Consider the following 16,425-nt stretch of genomic DNA (forward strand, 5'->3'; position numbering starts at 1 on the left):
TCCTTTGGGTTACTTAAGGTCAGCTTCTGCCAAATTATGTTACACTGTGTTGTATGTGATGTGATGTAAGATGACACAAGTAACCCAGAGTGGAAGCACAAAATTAAAGAATTTTTTCACCCTCCCTACAGCAGTATTTTAAATTGCAAATACCTGGATTACTGTTGTACGGCTTTAATTTGCTGATAGAAGCTGTGAAATCACCTTGGCTTGGGGTGCTAGTTTTGCTGTCCATCTAGTTAAAGTATTAAGTTTATAGATAACTGACCTGAATGGGATGGAGAAAAATAAGGAAAAATTTTTCTCAATGACACTTCAGTGGTATAAGTGACATCAAGCACAACTTAAAAAGTAAGCAGGCATAATTTATCACAAAGCAAGGATTTTTAAATTCCTCTAGTTTTAGTATACTCTTATATATAGATATTGCATAGCTTGAAAAAATGTCAGCTCCACAATTTGGATTCTTCCATGCTTGTGTCATGTGCCTCATTCTCAGAAGTAACCAGTGAATCAACTACCCTGAGACCTGTTACCGTTAGCCGTGGAACTTCACCAGAATACCCACACATGGCTCAAAAGACATTTAGTCTGAAGTAATTATTAGTCTGAAAAGCAGATTAAGATGTTTCATATTTCATTTGCATCTTCAGCTTCAACTGTGTCACTCCTCACCCAGAAAAAAGACCTAGAGAGCAATCATCTTTAAGATGGCAAATGTTTATGACTCATTTTATGGCTGCTCTGAAAAAACCCTACAGTCCTTTATTTAAGCTTCTTTCCCAGTCAATAGGATTTATTCCTGGACTAAGGGTGCCAGAGTCCATACAAATATTAACATTATAAATGTCAGTAACAAGAAATGAAAATTAAATTAACTCAGGAATATAGTGTAAAAACATGTGAATGTAGTGTGTGTATGAATATATATACACCTTAAAATTTGTGCTTATTAGGAATAAAACAATTAATGTCATTGTAGCAGCTTATGTTTTATATTACATATATTTATATTGGATCAGGATTTAGCACTTATCCTAGTAATTCAGTCCCAAAATGATGAGTCAAAGCTTTATATTGTACAAAAACATTAAATTCAGTGATGTAAACTGTATTTCCTGTATGTTCTCTGCATATGAGACAGTTTACAGATCAGATTTAGATCGTTAACGCAAAAAATAAAGCATCATTAAATATATCCTTCTTTAAACAGTTAGAAATCATTGTGTAAGTTTGCAGGATTGCATAGCTAATATAGGCAATTAAGTTTGCTTGTGAAATATTTACTTTACTTTTTGAAGCAAAAGTAAAGTAAAAAATTTAGAAGGAATGATGAATGCTATTAAAAATATTCAACAAATGTAACAAGTCAAGACTGTAATAGTCCAGAGCTGATTTCTCTTCAGCAGTGTACACCAATGTTTTTTGTGTCTTTGTTTACCATATATTTTTGAGTAAAGAAGGAAATTTAAATATTTTTGTTGCTCTACGCCTCTGTGTGAAGGAAACTCTCAGGAGGAACAGATAGTAGAGAACAAACTAAGCATTAATGATCATGTGCTGCAGCACAAAGCTAAGGCTTCTATTTTGTTGTTTTTATTAGGTCTCTCATTCAATGTTGTTGCATGATTTAACAGAAAAGTGCTACGATCGTGTTCTAAAAAAAAAAGAATATCTGTTTACTGAACAAAAATACATGCTTCAATGGCTCTTAACTTCTCGTTAGTTGCTAAGTGTTTGGATGGCAGCATTTGAAGTGAAAAGAAACTGTAGAAGTTTGTGGAAATGTAGCACTAGTTACTATTCTAGTCAAGATATTGCTGATTCAGTTTCACAAGTACTTTTAAAAAATACTCTTTTTCTGATGAATTCAGTATTTGAATCTGAAAAGTATCAGATTTATTTGCATATTTCTTTTTTTTTTTGCAAGAATATAAGTCTACACAGGGTAAAAAATTACCCAAAGTTACATTCTCAGAAGCTTTGTGGTTAAGTGTCCAGATGATAATTTAAATCTATTTTTTTATCATGTCCAAATGTTACAGAAACTTTATACTAAAGTATTTGATAAGCAACAATTAATTTATACTATGCCAGGGTGATTGCAATGCATGTAGATACTGCCTTTGATGTGAAAATTAGAGTTGGAAACATTCAACTGGAGATTAGTAATCTCTCCAGTAACTGAAGAACATGATATATTATACCCCTCAAAGGCACAACAATTTTCAGAGTTTAGGCTATTGTGTAATGACAAGATGTATGAGAAGTTAATTTTCTAACATTTATTCCTGAAAAATGAGTATATGTTTTTTACATGTGTTAAATTATATAGTATCTCTCATGTAAATACTTGGGAAATGGACAATCCTTCTTAGGGTTGTTACTGAATAGAATGACAAGGAGTTCAGGTGTAACTTTTCTTAACTTGATTAATTATTTAGCAGTATTTCTGGACAATGTGGGTCTGTTTCCTTTCTCAGGTGTACATTCTTTGGGAAAGTTTCCTTTAGTCCCTGTTCCTCTAAATTTATTTCTTGTCTTCATATGAAATATAAAGCTCTGAGGAAAAAAGGAGATGTTTCCATTCTGAAACTGAAACAGTTCCAATTTCTTTCCTTGTGTTTTCTGGGATATGCCATCTCTGACATCTTCTTTCAGATTTGTTTTTGCAGGGCATCAGATTCCAATGCAAGACACACTTCCTTGCCAGTTGATAAATTACAGTTGGAGAAGATGGGGCTGTTTTCTTAGCTGTGATGGGGAAGTTGAAAAAACGAGATAAACTTGTAGCCAGCCTATTTCAGAGGGAAAACTTTCATGTATTCTGAACCACCAGAGTCCCAAAGCATGTAAAAAGTACTAAAGTGGTGTGCGCTTTAGCTGATTTAACAGCAGTAACACCAAATAAGTGAACAAGGAAGACAGGGAACCACTCAAAGATCATGCACTCAAGTGCAGGAGCAACCTGAATTGAGAAACCTCAGTTTTGGCTTGCCACTGCTGACCAAAGACCGGCTGGACAAGATTTGCTGTTGGGGCATAAGAAGCCATAAAAGCTTTGATCAGCAGTCCTTCCTGTGTAAGTTAATTTGAATTCTCAAAAGCCATGCTGATTCAGCAGTAAAAATGAAAGCAGAAACTACCTATTATTTCTGAAAATTATTTCCAGAAAGTTATGTATGAATAACAAGGCAGAAAACATGAATTACATAGGAATAAGATGTTCCTTTGCTACTTCATATCTTAGATTTAGGATTGGGATGAGCCATTTGGTTTACGCAAGCCACTGGTCCTGTTGTCACAGTGCCGAATACAGATATTTAATAATATACTAAGTCTTTATTTCTCACCACGTGTCATTTATAGGTAGCTTGATCTGCTCGTTGTTCAAAATAACCAGAAGCTGTGTGACCACAAGAGCAACATCAAATGTGAGTTGATAACTTGGATTCAGAGCCGTGATTATGCAAGCACAGAGCTCTTCGGTATCTATCAGTATGGCACATGCTCTTAGGCTGTGAGTGAGGAAAGTGGATTTTGTAACTTGTTCCAGGAGAAGGTGGTGATTAAGATGATTAACTTTTATTTCTGATTTTGATACTTAGATCAGAAAATCCAACTTTTTTGTATCTGGCAAGTCTACATGAACAGGAGCCTAGAAAAGAGTTGAATCTTTGTTGTATTCATAGACTTCTTTAAATGTACAACAGGCTTATTGTAAAAAAAAATAATTAATTACTATTTGCAGAAATGCACAGCAAAGTCTCTTAAGGCATGTAAATTCTCAAAATATTGAAAACCTTGTGGTGGTAGTTAAAAGAAATAGTTGTCTGATATAGTTTGGATAGCTTTTCCCAATCGGGTTTTCTCCCTGCATTTCCTTTAAGAACTCTAGTTTATTAATTCCTTTATGTCCTCAATCAAACTGCATTTTCAAAAGGAAGTTAGAAATGGTCAGGGCTATTCTGTAAGGCTGAAAATTATTGTGTTGTTAATGTATTCACTGATGACACCTTGGAAAAAGGAGAGGTGGAAAAGTATCAACAGCTACTTTTAATGTCCGGTCTTAAGCTTGTGTATTTTCATTCTCTCTCTCCCAGTTTGACAGTCTCCATTGTTTATCCAGAATCTATGTCAGGTTCCTTTCAAAATTATGCACTATCACCTGTGGAAGTATTTGGTGAGTTTAACAGGTAAGATAATTTTGTGAGTAATACCACTAACTGCATCACATAATTTCAGTTATAACTCATAATTCTTCTTAAGAGCAGTTCCTCTGGATTTTAGCCATTAGATAAATTACTTTAAATTATTGATCTACCTAAATAACTTGAACCCACAGCTAGAATGACTTTATCCTGATCTTCATGTTGTGGTAGAGGTTATTTTGAGAGACATAAAATATAGTGAATGTGTCCAAAATATAGAATATTGAGTTCTGTACAGGATTTTATGGGTTGTAAATCATATCTAATCACCTATATTTTTTGATCTGCTGGGAATCTTTTTTTTGTCAAGCCACCTTGAACTTTTGATTTAGTTCACAAATGATTTTGGGTTGCTTGTCTGATATCATTTGGTGGTAAGTAAAGGAGAAAAACATATTTGAAATACTCTGGATATTTTTCTTCTACTCAATAGCTCATTCCTATTTTTAAAATAAAGGAAAATAATTCTTTGGCTGTTGAGTACATGACAGGAAGTGTTGGAGAACAGAGTGTAAAGATGAGAAGAGTAACAAGCTGAGGAGGAAAGCAACTAAGATGCTTGGAAAACCTGCCTTTACAAGAATAGATATTAAATACAACATAAATAGAAAGACTTGGAAAGCCAGAATAACATTAAAATCAAGGAACTGAGCTTTCTGTAGACCTCTCTGTTATGTAAGTATTGATACATGTTTATAGGGATGGAGGACATTGTTAAGGAGCATTCCTGGTTGAGCAAGGAGTGATACACCTGGTAGATGAGTTCAAAAATAATATGTTCAATAGGTGAGGTCTGGGAAGGATGACACACCCAATATGTGCTGCCCTTGGAAAATCCTGAACTGCTTTCCACACTCTACTTACCCTGTATCTTTACCTTTGGTTTACAGGCACATTTTTAGGTTGAAACATTGTGCACTTTACTGTAAACTTTAGTCGCGAAAAAAATAAATACATATTACTGCTGCTGAAACAGTGATGCTTTTTAAAACTGATAGTATGAGCTTAGCTGATAAGAAAGAAGAAATAAAATTAGCAACTTTATGGGCTTTCATACTTATTTACATAGTCTTTAATCTATGAGGACTACTGAGATTTTAAGAAAGAAATATTTGCATGTAAAATCTGAGGATTAAGCATAGGTTTAATACATTTAGAAAATGTAATAAGCAATCAGTGAATGTTTTATTTCTTTCTGTTAATTCATAGTATGAATCAATGACTTCTACACATTATTTTGTAAGATCTTAGAAATTTCTATAATGTCCTTACTTTTTTAAAATTGTAAAAATAGCTTTAAACATAAACCAGAAATATTTCTACCGGTTGCATCTCTGCATGGAAATGCCTTATTTCTTCAGCTGTTAAGCTACTCTCATTTTCTTTCTTAGATCTAGTGATTGTTCTGTGATTGGGATCTAGTATCACATTCTGTCAATATTTGTAGAGCGTTTAAATCCAGTAGAGATCTTCCTACAAGAAAATGAATCTTTAAATTTATTTTGATCCTTGACACATTTATGGCTCTCATCAGCTTAGTGTTTACCTAGTTCCCTGGTATGAACTTATTTAAATAGAACATGCATACAAAAAATATGAATAAAAATTATATTGTGCGGGTTATGCTTACTAGTATCTATTAAGATGTTCTTATTTTTGATGTCCAGAAAAGTAAGTAGCAGTATTGTGCAAGAGACCTATAAATTATGCTATAATGTTGTGATAATAGAATCACTGCAGTTATTGCTACCCTGATTTCATTGACAATTGTTTCTCAGAGCCTTCTTTACTGCCTTTCATAGCTTGATTTCTCTTTGTTTAAAACTGCTGCATGGAGGAAAGGGCTGAGAGGAAGTAGGAAATGCAATATTTTCCTTTGAAAACATGTCAGCTCAATGATTTTCATCTACAGGTTTCTAGATACATTATGCACTGCAGCTTACAAAGTTTTTGTGTGTTACTAGACATGGTACAGGCCAAAAAGGGGGATAGTTACGGATAAATATTCCCCGGAAAGCCTTTTATTTAAAGAAAGATGCTCTGTGATAAAATGTATTATACATAAATTACACAATGAAATTGTACACGCTTTAATGAATTTTGATAAGTAAAAATGAAACTTCTGTTGTGCAACATGAAAGCAAAGGAAGGTTAGAGGATAAGTTCTCCCTGCTGTGCCTGGGTTTTCCCCAGGCTGAATATTAACAACATGATTAGCAGCACTAAAACTAGGAAAAGAAAGTGCCCAAAGAGTGAAATTTGCATGGGGATTTCAGGAGGGACCTTGGGGAGGGGGAAAGCAGTGAGAAAGGCCTGGGTAATTTTGCCAAAACTCACTTCTGTTCACGCCTCTCCTCTTGAGAGGAGAATGTTTTCGCAATTGCTTGCATTTCTTTCCAAGTGGGAAAGTAAGGATGTAACGGAGGAAAGATTGACAGTGTGAAAAGTCAGAGAGGGAATCGGTGTTTGTGAGAAGCACTTGCATTTTAACATTGGACTCAGGGTAATATGTTCCTTTTATTTTCCTGACCACTATCCTTTCCTGAATAAATTATGATTTCAAGATAAACAGCAGTTGTTGGTCACACCAGCCCAGGGGAAAAAGGAAAAAAGAAAAAAGAAAATAGGGAAATAGAAACCCCTGTTACGTTTTGTCATACTTGTAAAACTATATGGAAAATGTGAGGCAAAGCAAACAGTTTAATCAAGCCCATTCTAATATTTGGAAAACAAATGGTTTGGGAGAATATGGGTTTCAGTTATCACGGAGAATTTTCACATGAAGTGTAAGTGGCTGTTATATGGAAATAAGTGTCTATTTTGGAGCTGTCAGTGTTCAAAGATACTGTTACTCATGATTACAGATGCCTTTAGGTACATTTGCCAAAGGGCAGGCAAGCCCAGTTACTGAGCTGGTGACCAGTTGTTTCCCACACAGTGACCAGTCCGCAGCTGCTCATGCCACACCTGTGCTGTCAGCTTCACGTGTTCAGACGTTCAGTTTGCTACCACTGCCTTTAGATGCAACAAGCACCCATGAGACATTGCCCCGTGATGGGTCTGGTCCAGATGTGAAAGGCAGAGCAAAGGCAGATGCCTCTGCATCACCAGCTGCTGAAAGATGTGCTCTGCTGCAGAAGGGCAGCCAGTCCTGAGCCCTATGGTTCAACGTAGACTTTAAGTACTTGAACAGATTGAAGAATTAATAGTGATGAATTGATTAAGATTTGGGCTATTGAAACTCAGGGCAAAAAGAATTTTCTTGATGTCTTTCCTGTGAATATTTCTGCTCAGCAATGTTACAATGCATTTCACTCAGCATTTCAGCTGAGGTTAATGGAGACAAACACGTCTAGTAAGCGTTACCTTCCACCACAATCCAAATTACATCAGGGAAGTTTTACTGAATTCCCCGAATGACATGCTATGGGGAAATCTGAACTTCAGCGGAGTTCCTTTGAGTTATAGACCGTAAGATAAGGAGTTTTCAAATGGTTTTGTTTCCTCTTCAGACAATTGTGTTGGTGTTACTTCCAAAACAGATTCAGCTTTCTTATGGAAGGCAAGAAACAGCCTTCTCCTGAAATTAAGTATTTTACTGCAAACCAATATCTTTGTCGTTATTCTATTGTGTAGATTTTCCTGTGGTTCCTGAAAGGTGGATGTATTGCTAAACTGAAAACGTTCAATAACAGCACAGGTAAGAACATTTTTTTTATGCCATGAAACTCATTGGTTTATATACTTCTAGATTTCTTATGATTAATAGCATAAGAAAATTCTTCACTAGAGAAAATATTTTAAACTCTTGCAAGTTACTACTCAAATGACGGAGAAACTGGAAGTGATAAATCTGTCACTAACCTAAAAGGATAAGCCAGTTTTTCAATAGTATTCTTTCAGACTAGGTTATTAACAGAAAACAATTAGGGTAAGTTTTTGCTCTGGTATAATTCAAAGCATTTTCAGACTGTTATAGGTTTTAATGCTTATGTCATTTACCAGTTAAATATTTCTAAATAACTTGCCATCTGGTCCCAACTGGAGCATTCAGAAAGGCTATTCCCATTGAAATGAGTTAGATACCCATGAGCTCTTGAAAAGTGAGCTTAAGAAAGCTTAAACAGTGTCATGGGTGCTGAGAGCTAATGAAGAGGCTCCCAACTCTTTTTTTCTTTGTGGGTTGATTTTTTTTTTTTTTTATTATTTTATTTTAGTTGTTTTATTTCAACCTTACGTGAAAGCATAAACAAGTTAAAAAAAAATCTTCAAATTTCACTGCTGTCTTTACCGCAGGACATAGATATTTAAAGTACATAAAATTTATTACTATTTAGCAGCTGTATACCAACAGAAAAGAAAATATATCTCTGAATAGGTTTATGGAGGAAGGGGCAGGGTGGTTTTGGTGTGTGGGTTTTTTTCTAGAAACCTTACCAAAGCCCTGGAAAATATGGAAGCCTCTGCACTTGTGGATGGATAAATTGAGGCAAAGAAATCAAGAATTTTGCTTAAGATTTTAAAAATATACTTATTAAAAAAAGAGTAGTTGGTATTCTTTTGTCTGATTTGCAATACACAGGCTTGTGTTAGGCTTGTATTTAAAATGTGAGATTCTGTCCATTTCGAAGTGATCTTTGAGGGTAAGCATCCATCACATTTGTATCTCAGGATTTAATCTGTCATGTGTTGATTCTTTAAAAGAAAAAAAATAGTTTTGTGGGGTGTTTTTAAGTATTGTTTTTTTAAAAAAGAAATTAAGAAGCAATGATTCAAGGTAGAGATAAGCTCTTCTGAAAAAGATCAATGGATTTGAAAATAGTGATCACTGAAGACTTCAGTTATAAAATATACTAGGAATTTTTACATCTGAAAGTTTCTTGTAGGAGTATATTGGCTTATGTGTATCACTTTACCAAACAGATCTGTAAAGAATGTAACTTTTTGAAAGAAGAGAAACAAATGTAGCTGGCTGACAAATCACTATTTTTGGCAACAGATGTAATACTACAATTTTACCGATTTCTTTTTAAAATTAATATCACTTGAATATATTCATGTTCATTTTGATATTTTATAAATATTTTTTATCAACTTGCCCTAACTTTCCAAAGAGATTTATTATGTTTTATCAAATATCTCAACAAATTCTTCAGAAACCTTTTAATAATACAATTAATGAGAAACTTCAATGTGGCTCTCTAGTGTATTCCGAGAATGATGAAGTATTTAATCTTAAATGGGTAAAAAAGATATGGAATGGAATGATAGACAGAGCTTTGATCCTTTAATATTGTTCAGATATGCGCATCAAAAGACACCCTGGAAATCTTTTCTGTGCTCTAATTTTATTGTATTTATATGCCCACAGCTAACTCTAAGCTTTTAGTGTGTCCTTTCCCCAACATTTCAGTCAGAAGGATCTGAGATTTAAAATTAAAATGAAAAAAAAAAAAAAGTTGGTAATCCAATTTGAGGCAGTTGACTGACAAAACTAATTAACTACTCAAAGACAATCTTCAAGGATAAAGACTCTAAAACTTGAGAGAAAGAAAACAAGACAGAGTTCCTCTGAATCCTAGCACTGTCACAAGAGCACTAATACTTAGCAGACATAAACTCTGAATATTTTGCATTTAGAATTGTACTTCCATTAGAATTTAATTGTGAAAGCAATATATGTAAATAGCCTTTTATAAAAATGTAATATTTAGAACACACAAAGCTTTAATGAGTTGCCTGTCTCCTAAGATCTAATTAACAGCTTGACAAAATGTACTATCTCTGAATCCATTAAAGAAAAGAGAAGTCCATTTTGCTTGCTCAGATCACATCAATGACTAATGAAATGAATATTTCACTAAATTTTGAAGATACTCATCACCTACATGTTTCTATAGTACATCCTTTTTCATCTTTATTTCTAAGGGGAATAAGAGATGTAACTTGTTCAATATCTGTAAAATTATATGTGACAAAAAATACATAGACTTTTGGACCTGCCAGTGAGACAAGGGCCATAGGGCACAACAGAGCAAGGCTGATGGGTTAGTATTAAATGACATCCTTTTCTTCCATGTACTGTTTGTGTTAACCATAATTCTAGAATATTACAAAAGAATAACATTTTGTAAGCAGGAAATCAGACGTACTCAGCAAGTGAGCTCGTAAAACTAGGCATATAATGTTAGACTCCTGTCACAGGTACCCCTGCCGCTCTTCCCTCCTAAGGTATCAGCCAGTGAAGGGATATGTTTCAGTACGTGTATGTTAAGATCCACACAATGGAAAATAGGAGAGTCACAAACTGACTGTCATCTCCACCAGTGACTTAAAGCAATCTGTTTAGCTTTGGACTGACATAGCTGCACACCATTTCAGACCAAAGGTGTCTTTTAGCTGTAGGATTCTGAATAATAGCATTTCTCTGTTCTCACTCCAGAAAATTGCACATTCTTGTATACCTTACTTTAATTTTTTGACACATTACCACTGGATGCTTAAGCTATGAACACAAGATGGTACAGGCAACAAGGGAATATGTAATTTAATTTAACAACGAAGTTATATATATATATAAGTAAAATATATATATATAAGTAAAAAATCAAGTGCAAATGAAATAACTATATCCAGTTGTTCATTATGTGACAGAAGTTGGGGAACAATAGAAACAAAAGGTTCTTAAAAGATGGACAGACATTTGTGTGGTTGAGATACAGTGCACACCTGTGCTTGCTAATAAGGTTATATTTGTATTTGTGAAATTGTGATGGCAATGTAATCACTTGAAGTGGAGGAACTAGAATTAGTTTCTCATTATTTTAATGGAAGAACTTGGGGAATGAAAATTACTCAGTGGGCCCACTATACAGATGTATATCTATTTATTTATAATATATACACACAGGTATTGATACACTTAAACACAATAGGGTCCGAAAGGTGCTGTAAAAAGAGCCATGGCTCTTCGTGCATTTCAGAATGTATGCATTTGTATATAAAAATATATACACATACAAAAATGTATGTGTGTATATATAAAAAAAAAAAATCAGAAGACATAAGAAAGACATATAAGACGTTTGGGAATGGGACTGCTAAAAAAGCAACCAGTATGTTTGTAACCTGAGAGCTAATGTTAAGAATAGAAGGGAATTTTAGCATCTGATCTTTAGTTAGTAGTTTCAAAATTCTTGATGTCCAAGGAAACAAGGTCTGTAGCTAATACATCGCAGTAAATTTTAGTATGGAATATTCACTTTACTCTCTATTTTTAGCAAGATTAAACATCAGCTATGTAACATAAAAGCTCGATGTCCTACCAGTCCTATGTATTTACACAGCATAATAAAGACAAGTTTATTAGGAATGTAATCACTTAATAGGTGCATTTACAACTACCATTAACTTTTTCCATAAATGGAAATTATTGCTAGTACTTTAGCTAGTTTATTTTATGTTATGATGCTTTCTGAACAGGGACTGATTATTTCAAGCTCACCGGGATACAAGGAGAGAATAGGAGCAGAGGAAATAAGAACAAATTATATTAGTTATGAATCTAACAGCTTTAATTACTCAGCATGACCACATAATGCTGTTTTTAAGTAACTCTGGTACAGAAGCATTAAAAGAAGACTGGAGTTACAGGGTAGAGAATTGATGATATCAGCAACTCATACTGGTTTGTCGCTTAGAAAAGAGCCAGCTTAACGAGTTATGAATAATGGCAGGACAGGGTCTACCTTTATGTTAATGAGACTATTTAGGGATGTTTTATGTATCAAAAAGTTGTTCAAATGTTGTAGAATGACTGGGTTTGCTGGTTTGGGTTGGGTTTTTTCCCTCCTTCCAGAGGGATTTTCTTGTGTCTTTTTCTAGTAGCTGCAAGGAAGGGATTTATCAGGAATCCACAGGCCTCTGGGCAGGTCTTTGTGCCTCTGCAGCCACTCTGAAGTGCTGGCAGCTCTTTTTTTTGCAGGAGCAAACTGGCAAAGCAATGTAGGTGGGCTTCACAGCCACTAAAAGGTCTGTTTCCTCATTTCCCTCTTCTCTGTCTGCCAATTGCCAATCAGCTTCAATATATGCAAGCAAAAGTATTTCTGCAGTTAGAAAAGCCAACTACATTACACTTTTTGTAAAAACATTTGGATTAGCCTATCATGAAAAGTGCCTTTTGGAGCCAAATCTAAATAAAATTAATCTACGTATGCCTGTTGATACTCAGTCTGAACAGAATGGACCAAGCAATTCTTTAGGGTTTTGGTGTTGTTTGTCTATTATCCAAAATCGCTGGGAACAACCTTGAGGATTCTGCCATATTCTGGAGTACTTTGTGCTTCTGGAGAAAATGTTTAAGTGAGGTCTCTCTCCCTAGGGAGGAGACGATTTAATTTTCAGTAAAAATACTGCAGTGATTATGTGTTATGCTCACCAATAGCCACCTAATTTCTTTTGGACTACTGATTAATTTTCTGAGAGATCCAAATGATCAGCAACTTAGAACAGCCCTTTTCCCTGTAGAAGAGAGAAGGAAAAAAAAAAAAAAAAGATGATTTAACTGTCCTGGGGGGATTAGGAAAGTAAAATTAGCATAGGTATGTAGGAGGGCTGGAATTCCACAGATGCCTCTGCAGAAAAGATATTCTAATCTAAATGTTCTCTAACTCAGAATATAGCCCTGAGGCTGCGTCTATCTGTTTATCTATATGTTTCATTGTCTCACTGTAAACTATCCATTTATACTGCATGCTGATGAAAAAAAATTCTCAGCATTCAGTCATATTTTTTCCCCACTTGCTTCCGTAGTGTATTTACACATAAATCTGTGATCTGAAAATGGGTATCCTGCAGCCACTGTGCCTTTGATGCAGTTCTAGGGCTCTGTACTATGTGTCAAGGATGATCTTTCACTACTACATAGTGTTAATTTCCTGGGAGAAAAAACTTGGTGATGGTAAGAGTTGGTAGATGGTACCAACTTGGAGATGGTATGGAAGGATTAAAACAAAAAAACCAAACCAAAATAAAAAAACCCAACCAACCAATCACAAAACCCCAAACAAAAAGCGTTTAGTGCTTTGTATGCCCATTCACTCACGCTTATTAGCCCTATACCAGCGTGTTCAAAGACAAAGAGGAGAAAATGAGAAGAGCATGGCCCAGCTCTAGCTCTGTTCCTCCTTTGTCACAGGAGCTGATTATCTGTGCAAATGGTCCCAGCCCAGTTTAGGGACAGGAGAAAGGGATAGCATAGAAATAAGAGAGCAGCGTAAGGGCATATGAGCTTAGGCTGGTATTGTGGATGTAAGCAATACTGCAGTAATACTGGTGCCTTGTAATTTTGGTATTGGATCTATTTAAGATTATAATATAGTTATATTTTGGTATATCACCTGTCTCTGAGCCAGGTTTTATTTTGTCTTAATATTCTTGTTAATAAATGCAGTGAAATTTTAAACACCAGCTCTTGTTCTGCATGGGTTATATATTTGTAGTATATATTCACACCAGAAAAGGATTTATGTCATCCTTTTTTATGCAGAGATTTCTGTGAACACTTCAGTAGTCGAACTAGATGGTAATCAGTAATAAAACAGCTTGAATAAAATGTTCAGGTGTAAGTTCTTGAAAAACATAAATTCCCTTTGTTATTGAAGTTGTGCGTGCCTGTTTTGTAATGATGATACAGTGAAGTGCAAATATGAAAGCTTTAATTTTAATGGGAGAAATCCCGACTTTACTAGGACGTATAAAGCTTGCCAATTTAGTAAGTGTTTTATAAATCTTATCTAAATGGTTTTTTTTCATTTTACGTTGACTTGATTGATTGGATGCTTGTATCTAGTAATATGTTCAGTAAATGCTATGAATTTTTTTTTAAAGAAAAAAGTTGATTTTTTTTTTTTTTCATTGAAGATACGGTTTTCCTTCTGAAGCTGACCCAAGTCTTGGAAGACTCTTGTATTTGAAATCAGCAAAGATTAGCTTTCTCTCCAAGGCTCACCTAGGAGAAAACATGAAATACTTAGAGGTTTCTGTGTATGAAATATATGTATTTGGTGAAGTGAAAATATTTCAAGAAATAATAATCCTGTTCAAAGCACTTCTTAGTTTGTGCTCTTGCTTTAACAATGAGAGTGTAACAAGTCTCTATTTCCTCCATCTCTGGAGCCTGTTTTAACAATAATTCTTAACATTTTTTTACTTTTCCACGTACTATATAAAAATGACAGGTATTTAATTTCCATGAAGTTTATTTTGGTAAATTCTAGACATACATTTCTGAGAATGCATATCGTTTTCTGGTTTATTTCTTGTACTTTTATGTATCTGTAAACAACAAATATCTAAGTGTATCTGTACATTTATTTGGGAAATCTTACTTGTTCAGAAAATCATCCTTCCAGCTGAAGACAGTTATTTTAAAATGAAGAGTAGAATTTTATTTTATTATTATTGAAGTAAAGATACTTGGGCCTTTCTTGAGATGCTACTAGCAAGGCAAAGATCATTCTTCTAAGCTGATAACTTAGGGCGTTCCATTTTGAAATGGGCATTTGTACTGTTATTTCTAGCAGTTTTAACATCCTTTCTCCTTTAATCTCACTAACCTAAGCCATTATTTGACATCTTTCTATTACTTCTGGGTTTTGTGTTCTAGTTGTTAGGTTAGTGTCTACAAGTACAGACAGGAATCTAATTTTTCTAGGCCGTTGTGAGATATTATCAGATTATCTACCATCTGAAATACACTTTGTTCATTGTTTTTCCAAGTTCTTGTGACAGTTTACTTTTCTGACATTTGCCTGGCTTTATAAAACAGTAGCTTAACTAATAGTGCAAATTAAATTGGGGGATAATTAGATTGATACTGAAGAACTGTGACAGACCCTAGTGTGAGGATGCTTCCTGAGGCACTGCCACAGCCCTGAGAATTCAGGGAGCAAAAGGTGAGGTCGTCTCAACGGAAAAAGTGATTTAACACGGGTAAATAGTTTCCAAAGGATTTGTTTACCAAAACATGGAAAACAGATTCCTAGAGCTCTCCTTGCTCTTTTTTTTCTCCACTTCATAGCTATCCTTTTGGTTAACAGTGTCTGCCACACCCAGCGATCTGATTTGGATGGATTCTCATGTTCAATGCTATCAAGTGGTGAGTTGGAAAAGATGACAGCTATGATCAGGAGATAGAGATGAGGTGCAGTCACAGTAGAAATCAGGATAAAAGGAGAGCCAGAAATCTTGGAGTCCTCACTGAATTGGTGGAAATGTCTACATAACTGGAAATATGTTTTCCTTTCAAAGGAGGAGGGAGTAATTTTTTTTATAAATTGCTCCATTTTGTCCATATCTTCATATTTTTAGTAAGATGAAAGGAGAGCAGAATGGGTCTACTAGGCTTTTGTAACTATTAGGAACAGAAGAACACAGAAAAAAATTTATACTGCTACTTTTATCAATGAATACAAGAGATAAAAGGAAGAGATGGGTATCTCCCATTCTCATAAGATGTTAATGAAAGATTTAATTAGCAGTAGCAGCATTGTTGTATAATAAATCAATTAATCTCTCCTGCCCTTTCCCTTGTGAACCTTTTTAAAAAAACACAATTAATTAACTGAAACCTTTTGTCACTTAATCATTGCCCTACAACCCTGAATTATCTTGTGATGCAATAGACTAAAAAGTCATATTTTTGATACACGTGGAATGACCCTTCTAGCTTGAATTAATTTACAGTGATTTTACAGAATAATTTAGAATATACTATTTGCTGCTTAGTTTGAAATTTGAAGGAACCATCTCATGAATATACTTGTTGATGAAGATCTTTCTATATAAAAATACATATAATTTATAGATACTACAAGATATATAATGTATATAGTCACATAATAAAAAGTATAATGTAATACAATATCAAATATATAACTTCTCCCCCCAGTGTTCATCTTGCAGCACATGTCCTTTGTACCTCAGTATTGCTAATCAGATCACAGAGGGAGAAACAGCTGTCCTAGAAGTTCTTATATGAAGGGGACAACACTGATTGTGGGCAATTCCTCAATTTTGGAATGTGGTAAGAGCTTATCTGTATTGTACCTCAAATTTCTCATATATCAAAATATTCATGAGTGTTTGAAGTGGAAGACAAGAGGAAGACTTGTCTTAATGCTGCATATTCAGAAAATAATCTGCTTAAGGAATG

At 34.5% G+C, this 16,425-nt stretch overlaps 1 long non-coding RNA gene across 3 annotated transcripts in view; it reads left to right on the plus strand.

The window, feature by feature from the left end:
* The window catches only part of LOC106892581, a 51,201-nt gene that overhangs the window by 21,885 nt on the left and 12,891 nt on the right, over positions 1 to 16,425 (plus strand). For 2 of the 3 annotated variants that reach the window (XR_001412881.1, XR_001412883.1), the window contains 5 exons: positions 3,370 to 3,434; positions 4,104 to 4,196; positions 7,848 to 7,911; positions 15,292 to 15,369; positions 16,162 to 16,296. This is a non-coding gene — a long non-coding RNA (uncharacterized LOC106892581). The remainder of the gene's footprint in view (positions 1 to 3,369; positions 3,435 to 4,103; positions 4,197 to 7,847; positions 7,912 to 15,291; positions 15,370 to 16,161; positions 16,297 to 16,425) is intronic. The other variant, XR_001412882.1, reaches the window with a different exon arrangement.

Source organism: Calidris pugnax, unplaced genomic scaffold, assembly GCF_001431845.1.
Source record: "Calidris pugnax isolate Ruff unplaced genomic scaffold, ASM143184v1 scaffold42, whole genome shotgun sequence".
NCBI classification, from domain to species: Eukaryota; Metazoa; Chordata; class Aves; order Charadriiformes; family Scolopacidae; genus Calidris; species Calidris pugnax.